This window comes from Alexandromys fortis, unplaced genomic scaffold (genome assembly GCF_014885135.2).
Source record: "Alexandromys fortis isolate MF-2015 unplaced genomic scaffold, M_Fortis_MF-2015_v1.1 scaffold_0, whole genome shotgun sequence".
Lineage (NCBI taxonomy): Eukaryota > Metazoa > Chordata > Mammalia > Rodentia > Cricetidae > Alexandromys > Alexandromys fortis.
Genome location: NW_026067949.1, coordinates 15,909,771 through 15,921,480, shown reverse-complemented (window position 1 = coordinate 15,921,480; position 11,710 = coordinate 15,909,771). Strand labels below are relative to the sequence as shown.

The following is an 11,710-nucleotide window of genomic DNA, read 5'->3' as shown; positions in this document are numbered from 1 at the left end:
ACTTCAGTTGGTCACTTTTAAATTCTGAAAGTTTGTAGATGTATTGTCCTCTTGAGAATGCACTATATTACAATTGAAAAAAAAATAACAACAAAAACCCCACCCATACAAAGGCAAAACACTGAGGAAATAAAGAGAAATTAGAAATATTTTTTTGATTTTTTTAGAAAAAAAAAGTTAGTTGGAACAAGCAAATGGACTAAAAATGATATTAACATAGGTTGAATATTTAAAAGACTGCAAAAACAGGTAAAAGGGCCAGACAATTTTATCAGTTGATGTTTTTATAAAAACGATATTTTATTTACCAAGACTCATAGGTCCCCTAAGTTTGAAATGCCAATACACAGTTGATTTTTGGAAGCCAAAGTAAGAACTTACCTCTAGTCAGCAACCAGTGAATAGCAAAGTATAATTTTTTCTTTCTCCCACAAAGAAATAAATATCCCACAGAATTTTTCTGTGCAGTTTGACCCAATAATAATTATTTTATTTCATTGGAGAATTAAATAGAATTTAAAGTGGCTTCTTATGCTGGCCACTGTGGTGAGCCAACAAATATTAAAATGCACATTTTGGTTAGCAAGAAAGTTTATTTAAATACTAAATTAACATTTTCAAGTAAAGTGGAAAAAAATTTGGCTAAACTTGAACAATAAAATTTTCTTGACCTCTGTTGAGAAGAAATATTGACTCCAAACTCTCTAAACGCTAATTTTTGAACCAAATTAGTGTTCAACTAATTATAATAATTTGATGTTTCTACTAATAGTTTTTGTATAACTGCAGCATATTTGACCTTTTAAAATGTCAGAAATAATATTTAATATTAATATGCTCCTCAGCCACTTTAAACACTCAGGTAATATTTAATATTAAAAATAATAATCTTGATATTTGTGCTCAAAATGTCATCATATATTACTTGAAGGATGATTCAATGTCTCTCTAAAGTTGATGAATTCAAATATTTCTTCCAAAAAATGTTTAAGAAATTGAAATAGATGAAGAACAATTTCTTTTGTAGAACTCAAGTATGATCTATTCAATACAATTCAAGTAAAAGCAATGAAGTCCAACTCTTTTGAGTTCATTTTATTTTGAAGTGAACAATGATTTAAAAAAAAAACAAGTATAGTTGATAAGAAAAACTCCATTTTATGTCTCTCTAGCCTCTGAACAAAAGTTTCAAATTAACTATTCAATAATGTTGCTTGTGAAAACATTTGGCTGGTTTGTCAGATTATTTTTACTTTCATATTAAACATGTATCTCAATTATATTTCTCCATTAAGTCTTATTATAGTTCTCAGCAATAAAGGTTAAAACAGCTTTATTTAATTTAATACTAATTTCCACAGAAACATATTTTTATACAAGTAGGAAATTTTTGATTTATTTATCTTTTATAACATGTGTACCTATTCAGCCTCTGTGTATGCATGTGTACCACAATTTGTCTCAGAATCTCTGGAGGTCAGAGTTGGTATTAGAGCTGATGGATCTCGAGATATAGGTGATTGGTGGCCACACGCGAGTGCTGGGAACAGCAGCTGGGTCCTTTGCAAGAAAACAAATGCTCCTAACTACTGAGCAGACTCTCTATATTCTCCTTGTTAAATCCTGCGTTTTGTTTTGTTTGTTTGTTTGTTTTTGCTTTCCAGAAAAAAAAAAAAAAAAAGCTGTGTATTGTCCTGGCCTCTAGTATTGATGGAATGTGAGACATATATTAATGAAATTAAGTTTTATCAAAATATGGGAGTTAGTTACACTGGACAGTGAGAATTAGACAGAATCAATCAGGACATCTAAATATGTTACAAGAAAAACACAATAAAAAGAGTAAACATTAAATTGAAAGCACAAAGGCTAAACATAACTTAGTTATGTAGAACAACTGACAACTGAAGGGAATTTAAAAATATAAAACATTGTGGTAGATTGGGTTATTTTGTTTTGTAATGAAACCACTAGTGTTATATTTCTGTACAAATTCAGGATGATGAACAAAAACTGAAATTTAAAGATAAGAAAATATACGAACATTACATAAAGAAATTTATAAAATTGGTAACAAATTGGATTTAGAGTTGAGGCCACAGTATTTCTGTCAATTAATACAACCTTCTATTTGGGAGTTTAGTGAAGTTAAATATATCACTAATTAGACTTTTATAAAATCATGACATGGTATTCAGAAAAATAAGCAGAGTTTGTAAGGGTTAGGAAGCACAGATAATTAAAACAGAAGTCACAAGGACAATTCTTCATTTGTATACAATACAGGAGTTGGGTGATATTTATTTTGAGAGTATTAGGCAATTAGAATACTGTGGGGAGCTGTGTCCCAAGCAATGTTAATATCCAGACTGTTTTGTTAAATCTTTTACATAAATTTCCCCCCAAATTACCCTGTACTCACAAACTTATTCCTGACTCCTCCCTACCCTTCAGTTCTGGAAAAATCTTGTTTCAATTCTGGCAAAGCAGATCTACATTTATTGGGAAGAGAAACGTGGTAATTTTTCATTTTTACCTTAGCTAAATTTAAGTCTAGCAAGGTTACAAATGTTGCTAAACACATTGTTGAGTTTTGAAAGAGCTGTTACAAGCATCCATTTCTAAATGTCCATTAAAATATAATTCGAAAAATAACCCTTTAGTTTTCACCCTGATCACCACACTTACAGCGTGATACTTTCAAAATCACGACTTTGTTTTAATTAACTCTTCATATTACATATTCATGTAAAAGCAACCTGATTTTGTTTTTCATAGCTAGTTGTATGCACATGGTTTTAAGCTTGTATAAGGAAAATATCATGAATATGTCAAACTGGGTAGTGAAAAGCCTGTGAGGCCTCAACTCTTCAGAAAAACTTACAGGCAACTGGTTAATGCTGGGAGTGGGAGAGGTGGCCTTTCCCAGAAACGAGCATGCCAATTGCTTTGTCAAGTGCCAATCTGCCCTGAGAACACATACAAATATCTCTATGTAAACTCAGCTAAGATGAAATTACAAGGAATAAGGCAATATATTCTAAATCAAACTGTATATTAAAAGGTAAATATCACAAAGTATTTTATATCAATACAGTAAAAATATTCTATAAATACTGTTGACTTAAATAATTTTAAGTGAAAAGGTAATGATCTATCTTCAAATGTACATGATCTTAAGGCAACTGCTCTTATGGTGAAGTAAAAGATAAATTACCAATTAAATATCAGAGGAACAGTATTATTACATTTCAAATGAGTGCTTCCTCTCATAAATTCATTTCCAAGGTGGAAAGTCACTTAACAGACCAGAATGTGGTTCATTATGGGGAAGTGCTATTTAATTATAGTGATTTAGAATCTGCAAAAGGAAGATTTTCCTTAGAGAAAAAGAATGTGTAATGAGCTATCTGAACAATCACTTTGTGTCTACCGGGATGCGGATTTCAAATGATACACAGGATTAACAGAACTGAATGTACTGAATAATTTAGTGGACATGAATATATCAGTCAATTGTCATTCTTGTGGAGCACTTATTTCCTACTTCTGTGATTACCCACAACATGCACACCCCTATCTCCCATCACCCTGCATGGACTCAGTGCAGGGGCAATACTATGTAACCTTGCCAAGTCTAAGTAAAGTTAAAGGTATCAGCTTTTCTTGTCTTGTTCAGTGGTAGCTGGGAATGCTGTCTATTGTTCCTCAGGTCTGGAACATCTAATAGGTAACTTTGCCTTGAGATTTCCCATGAGATAAAAACCACCCCCACCTCTGTTGTGCTTCTGATTTAATTTAGCCTTAGTCATCTTACTGCTTCCTGGCATCTTACTCACTAAGAACAGGATGCCATTTCTATGGCATTTATGTTGAAAGTTAGAGTCTTTTTGAATAAGAGCAACTATAAAAGAAACTCAAGCTATGCTTCAGTTATAGTCTATAGAGTAAATGACCTGACCAATAAGGGAAACAGTGATATCGAGTACCTGCAACACATGTTTATTTCCTTTGTTCTCTCTGCCTTCAGGTAAAGGGACTCTACTTTTTTCCATATTTACTTTAGTTGTACACATTCTTCCACCCATTTTCCTGGGGACTCCAGAAAATATTTCTATTTTATCTGAATAAGAAGCTTTCTTGAAGCCTACATTTCAGCCTGGGTTCCCATCCTTCCAGAGTGATTTGTAGTATTTGCATACATAATCTCATTTAAATTAATTATATCCTTTATAGGGTTTGACAAATGCATGGCATCATTTTGTCTCTGTTGACATAAAAGACTTGTGGCTAAAACAGAATCCTGCCACTCACCTTCTGAAACATCCTTTTTTTAAATCCCTTTTGTTTCTGTCTGTATGTCTTACTTTTCTCTGCCAGTCAATCGTATATATGGAATCATACAATTAGTAGTTTTCAAATTGATAACCTATATATACATTGGCCATCCATGCTTTCTTTTCATGACTTTAGATCTTTTTATTTTTAGAAACTAACAGAAATATTTATTAATTTGGAATCAGAGTCATGGAGCAAAGTGAAAGTAAATTATATGTATGTTCATAATGCCATCTTGTTTTAATTTTGAGCAATATGAATGCTATTTTCTTTTATGAAAATAGATTTTAGAGACAGAGACCCACATTGGAGCACCGGAATGAGCTCTCAATGTCCAAATGAGGAGCAGAAGGAGGGAAAACATGAGCAAGGAAATCAGGACCGCGAGGGGTGCAACCACTCACTGAGACAGTAGGGCTGATCTATTGGGAGATCACCAAGGCCAGCTGGACTGGGACTGAAAAAGCATGGGATAAAACCAGACTCTCTGAACATGGCGGACAATGAGGGCTGATGAGAATCCAAGGACAATGGCACTGGGTTTTGATCCTACTGCATGTACTGGCTTTGTGGGAGCCTAGACAGTTTGGATGCTCACCTTCCTAGACCTGGATAAAGGAGGAGGACCTTGGACTTCCCACAGGGCAGGGAACCCTGACTGCTCTTCGGACTGGAGAGGGAGGGGGAGAGGGAAATGGGAGGCTGGGAGGAGGTGGGAATTTTTTCAATTAAAAAAAAAAAGAATTGACAAAATCAAATCCACTAGAGAAATGGCTTTTAGGAATGTATAATTTGTATTAATCTGTGTTAAAGAGTATGAGAACTTGTGTATTAAATGAAGCATTTAAAATTGCAAAAAAAAGAAAATAGATTTTCTCTCATATAACATGTTTTACTATTTTTTTTATCTCTCTATTCTCACAGTTTCTCCCTTCCTCCAATTCCATCTTTATTGACTCCATTTTAGGCTCTCATTTGAAAAAAAAAAAGACTTCTAAGAGATAGCAACCAAATATGACAAAATAAAATAAGATAAAGTGTATTTTAATTAATTTTTGATCTTTTATTTATTGAAATTTTAATAGATGTATATAATGTGTCTTAATTATATCTTATCAACCCTCAACTCCACTCTTTGTCTCTCCAGCTCCAAATACCTCCCACACACCCCATCCCACTTCCATGTTCAGATTCATGTGGTTTGTTGGAATATTGACTGATTTTGCTTGATTACAGATCTTGTATGGGTAACATTAACAGCATGGAGTTCCTGAGTTCAGTGAGTTATATCTAGGAGGCAGTATTTCAAGCCTCCTCCCTGTCCTCCAGCTCCTACATTCTTTGCATCCCCTCTTCTGAGATATTTCCCGTGCCTCCCTGGGGATGATATTGATGTTGGATTCAGGGCTGAGTCCTCTATGGCCATTTATTCTCACACCTGGAGCAATTATGAGTCACTGCACTAACTGTTGGCTACTCCACAAGAGCAGTGCTAATGTATGGGCATAAACATTCTTACTTAAGATAGTTTGACAACATCCTTGTTTAGCAAAACAATGATTGTAGGTTCTCCACTTGGGCCTATTACTTCCTCTCTGTGTGTTTTTAAAGAAGGATCACATAGTAGACAGTATTTTTAATCTTATAACTTTAACTGCATGTCATAGGTAACTTCCATCTTTTATACATTTGATTATTTGATTTTTTAACAAAGGAAATAACAGAGATGTAACATTAACAAGTCAAGTTCACTGAACACTTACAGAGTGGTCCTGCTTTAGGGGTGGGGCATATACTAATTCACAAGACAGCATTTTCTTCTTGTTAGAAATTTTGCATTATATAGGAACGATGGGTGTTGGAGCCTCCTGCTCTCACAAAGAGCCCCAAGAGCTTAGGCAGCTGTTTGACACTATTGGCCCTGTTGTGATTTGAACAAGATATCAAGGGGTGGGCCCTAGATGTGCACTGAATCCATCGATAGACTTACAAATGTCCTAATATTTTGTTGTTGGTACTCAGGCAACAAACACTGACTCTCATGAAGTTAAGCAAGAATAGGAATTAATTAGAAGAATATTTTTTGAATATTTCTATTACTTTATAAATAATACCAATCAAAGTTTAATGCTTCACTTTGTACTGTTGGGTCTTGAATTGCTTTGTTCCTTTCTTTCAGCGATTTGTTTGTATTTTCTTGCATTTTCTTTGAGGGATTCATTCATTTCTTTACACTTTTCTTTTTCATGTACTTGGATTTCTGTAGGGCAATGGTTATCAACCTGAGTCACAACCCTTTCAGGAGTAGGATATCAGATATCCCAGATATCCAGATATATGAGGTATTTCCATATGACTCATAACAATAGCAAAATTATATTATAAACTAACAACAAAATAATTTTACTGTTTGGTGGCACCACAACATAAGGAACTGTACTAAAGGGTCACAGGATTAGGAGTGGCAGAGAACCACTACTTTAAAGGATTTATTCATTTCCTCCCTAAGGAGCTATCAACATTTGCATATTCCATTAGACTATATAGTTGATTTTAAGCTCTTCTACTTGTGCTTCAGATATGCTGAAATATGTAAGGCCTGCTGTGATAGGATAGCAAGCGTCTAATGAAGAAATATTGTCATGTTAATTTATTTAGTTATGTTTTTTTTTGAGACAGGGTTTCTTTTTTTTTTTTATTCAAAGTGATTTTATTGCTTGTGTATAGAAGGGAATTTATGTTACTAAAGCAGAGGCTGTGGATGACTCATATTTCCAGCGGGTGGGAGGACCCGCTTGGTCTTATAGTAACGAGCCAGCCGGTGAATTCTGCTCTCTATCAGAATCAGGCGGAATTTAGCATCCTTATCCTTTCTGTTCCTCTCAAGATGCTTTTGGACAGCGACTGACTTCTTAATCAAATGGTATAGATCCTCAGGGAGATCAGGGGCAAGGCCTTTGGATTTAAGGATTCTCAAGATTTTATTACTAGTCACAAAACGGAACTGGGCCACACCGAGTGAGTCCCTCATGATCACACCTGTTTGGGAGGGAGGGAGGCCTTTCTTGGCCAGTTTGTAAATCTGTTCCTTCACGTCGTCAAATGTCAGCTTCAGCCACCTGGGGAGGCTATGGCGGCGGTAGGGCAGGGCCTACTGGGACAGGCCCTTCCCGGGAGCGTGCATGAGACCCATGATGGCGGAGATCTGGCAGCAAAGAGGGAGACAGGGTTTCTTTATGTAACAGTCCTGGCTGTGCTGGAGCTCACCTTGTAGATCAGGTTGGTCTCAAATTCATTGAGATCTGACTGCCTCTGCCTCCCAAGTGCTCCGATTAAAGACATGCTTGGCCCAGATGCCCTGACTATTAATAATTATGTTTTTAAGGTGACATCTAGACATCTGGATTTGGGGTAAGTATAAGTCTAGTTGCTGCTATCTACATTTGTACTTATTGGCTGAGCTTTCGTTTCTTTGTTTCTCTTTCTTCCATGAAATTTTGGAGAGTATGATGCCTGTGTGTTGTCTGTTTTCTTGGTAGGCTCAGGGAGTGTGTTCACAGAGAAAGGTTGCTGATTTTGGAGTCTGAGATACTGGAATGAATTGAGAGAACGAAGGGTGGAAGAAAAATTCTTGGTTATCCATTGGTAATGGGGTCACAAAGGGAAGGGAGACGACAACAAATTTCCGGGTAAAGAGCTTGGGATGGAACTGGGCTTATTGGATCTCACGAGCAATATGAAAGATACAGGTTGAACTTCAACCCATTTGCTGCCTTCAAGTGACCCTTGGGTTAGCAGTGGCTACTTGCTTTGTTTGGTTCTGGGACCAAGCAAGTAGTCTGGGAGGAAGTCTAGAAGGAAGAAGATCTATGGGATTCATAGGAGTTCAGACGAGGGGACGGCAGGGAAGACTGCCAAAGGTCTTCTGTTGCAGCATTGACAATGAGATTCAGGCATTGATTCTGGGGAAACAGAGATTGAGGAGAAAGTCAGTGGGCAGTCTATCTGGTTGTCTCATATGCATAGCCTGTTGGTTAGCAAGGATTGCCTGCTAGAGTTTGGATTTCAAAAGGATCCACCTTCTGAAAAAGAGGTTCAAAGAAAAGATCTCTAGTATCCACAGGGGTTTGGAGCAAGGAGACAGGGAATATTGCCATGGGTGTTGTGTTGCAGAGCCGAGGATGAGTCAGGGAACTGGATCTGGGGAAAGAGAGAGAAAAGAAAAGGTATGCAGGTTTTCTGGCGGGCACGATCTGTGGGTTAGCTTGAGCAAGGCTGCTGTGGTTAGGGACTATTTCCTTGGTTTGCTGGTCTGCTGTGTTCCCAGGGAAATCCTGTTGTTGGAGGCTGGAATAATTCAATGAGCTGAGATGGGGAGGCTTAGGGAACAAGATACTTGTGCTTCTTTGGGAGAGGGGGAGAAAGGGATATTGCAGGGAATTTCCTAATACAGGTTTTAAAATATATTTTGAACATTTTTAAAATCATGTAGGAAAATACGATATGCCCTTATTTCTTCCAAAGAGTCTTTAATATCACCCATCCAAAAACAGCGATTTCACGTTTTTCCCAATCAATAAAATTTTAATTTTTAAAAAAATTTTCTTTGTAACTGCTTTTATAGATGTTGGGAAAGGTTTGATACATGCTGTAAAATGTTTGGGTTTAGTGCATATGTTAAAAAAATTTTGGATTTAGACCCCTTTTACACTGCACTAATTTTTGGCAAACAGCACTCATAATTTTAATGTGGAGTAGGCATTTAGGAAGGAGGATACCTTAGGCCAGACTAAAAGGTGAATACTGGGTTTGGAAGGTGCCCTTCCTTCTTGTCTAAAAATGGAGCTATTGGTGCCCAAAATTATATCATTATATCTTTTGTTTGAGGAGCTCCTCATAGTTTTTTCATTAATGATAGACTCAGGCGCCCAATGACGGGAGTTAGTGTGGATCCTCACCTGAATAGCACACCATACAGAGGCTGTAAACGCCGGCTCAACATGGCATGGTGCCAGGTACGAGGGATGCTCTCCACACAGCCTAAGCCAGGGTGCCCTGTGGTCTGCTTACTTTAATCCTACTAGATACCTTTTATTTGAGAAGCTCCAAGGAACTAATGCTAATCATAAGGCACCCCTCTGTTCCCAGGAGAGGTAAATTGCTTCACCATTCGAGAGGAGGGTTTCTACTTGTCCCAGTCCCTTCTCTTTTAAATCTGACACCAGGGTTGACTCTGACTTGGTGCCCTCCACTTAATAACTGCTTGCCTTTATATAAGAGAGCGGGAATATGTCAGGAGCCATTTCCCCTCTAACAATCATTACAGGAACCATCACCCTAGGGGGTCTGCAGAGAACCCCACACCCAATTAACTTATCAATTAGCGGAACCTGCCTCACATTCCAGCTATCCAGGGAACCAGGTGTGGCAACTTGTGACTTCTGTCCTAACCGTCCTAAAGTAACCTAGCTACTTGACTGGAACCACGCGGCCTGCGAGATCCCGTACCCTGCCCCCCATTCCTTACCATATATAAACTGTAACCCATCCCTAATAAACGGAGGCTTTGACAAAAAAAAATTTTCTTATGCATATGTTATTATAATTCTCTTCATTTTATTTTTAATAAATATTTTAATCACTTGGTTTATTTTATTTATCAAGTCTCTGCTATCTGTGAGGATGAATCTCATAAAATGAATGCTTATTTTTTTGTGGTTTCTCTCATTTCTGCCTTGTATAGATAGTTCTTTTAGTAGCTTTGAAAGAAATACTTTTAAGATATGTTTTGTGAAGATTTTATCTCCATCTGTATATACCCTTTTTAGTTATTTATTCGTGTTTTTCCTAAAGAAGATTATTTTAATTTTAATGAAGTCCAGCATTTCAATTATTTTATTCATGGGTCAGAATTTTGGCTTTATATTTAAAAATTAATGTACAAGCTAAAGGTCATATGAACACTCCCATGATGTTTCTTCTGAATTTTTTATATATCTATATTTTAAATTTCCACCTATGATCAATTTTAAATTATTTTTGGGAAATGTAGTGAAAGATGTCTGTAGTGAAAATTTTAACTAATAGATATTAAATTTACAGATTCATTTTTATTAAAAGTTATCATAAATCAAGTGGATTTTGGAGTGTTTATGGAAAATTAGAATAAATTTGTGTATGCAATTTACCCTGTGTTACTTCATTACATCACTTTGTACATTTATTCTTTGTCTATTTTATTTTGAATTGGATTACATTTGTGTAAATATGTGAGTCTTCTCACTTTTTATTATTAATTGTTATATGATATACTCTCTGATTTTCATCTTCTTTTTTGCATTTTTGAATAACTTCTGTTATATACAAAGCACCTTGCAGGCTTTAAAATAAATTGCAAAATATTGAGACAACTTATTTCATAGTATCATAATATTTGTTGTTTTCATCAGTGACGTTTAGTTTTAAATATAGTCGTATTGATCATTAGAGGTATATTTATTTTCCCCAGTGCATTTGGGAAGCTTTTATTAAAAAAAAGTATATCTTTAATAGAAAATATATAACTTTCTTTTTTTTTATCTTGTATGTGTAAAATGCTATTCTCATTTATTGTTACATAAGTGAAGAATTATTTGTTCTTGGTCTACATAGACAATTATATATCTCAAGAGCAACAACTAAACAAGCTACTTTTGAAACTTTCCTTTTCAATCTCATTTATTTCATTTAGTTTTCTCAATAGGCTTCCAGTGTTTTCAGTATCACCTTCAATAGAGAAATTAGAAAGGATGTCTTCATTTTGTTCCTAATCAAAGAGAAAATTTACTAAATTTGATCTGATAGATTGGCATTCTTCAGGTATATTTTGGCATATTATTTCATTGAGTTATTTCAGTAATTAAAGGAGGACATATAGTTTTCTTAAACTTTAATAATGTACCTTTGTACTTTTTTTCTGTTATATCATATTTTTTGTTTCACGATTTTTATGTTATATTGTGAGTTACACGTATGTTTCCACTCATTCTATTTTTAAATAACTCCTTCATTTAGTTTCATGATCTATTCCTTATCACTTTCTTATTATTAATTATTTATTTCACTAAATTTTATAATTAGTATATTATCATGAACAGTGTTAGTATTAACATACTTCTCAACAATAAAAACGCTTTTTTGTTTTTACATCTTCTGACTTAAACATATGAATCAAAATTTTCCAATTTTTAAATATTATATCTGTCACTCTGGATAATTAGCCAGGTGTTGGTCCATTATTCCCTACATTACCCTTTTGGTAGGACCTCTTGAGCAAAGCAAATATAATACTTATTAGTGTTCAGTTCAGTGGCGATCCTTGATGGAACAACAT

At 35.3% G+C, this 11,710-nt stretch overlaps 1 pseudogene; it reads right to left on the bottom strand.

Moving 5' to 3' along the window:
• Window positions 1-7,073: 7,073 nt before the first annotated feature.
• On the bottom strand, window positions 7,074-7,531 carry LOC126506243 (40S ribosomal protein S13-like; annotated as a pseudogene).
• Between the last annotated feature and the right edge of the window lie 4,179 nt (window positions 7,532-11,710).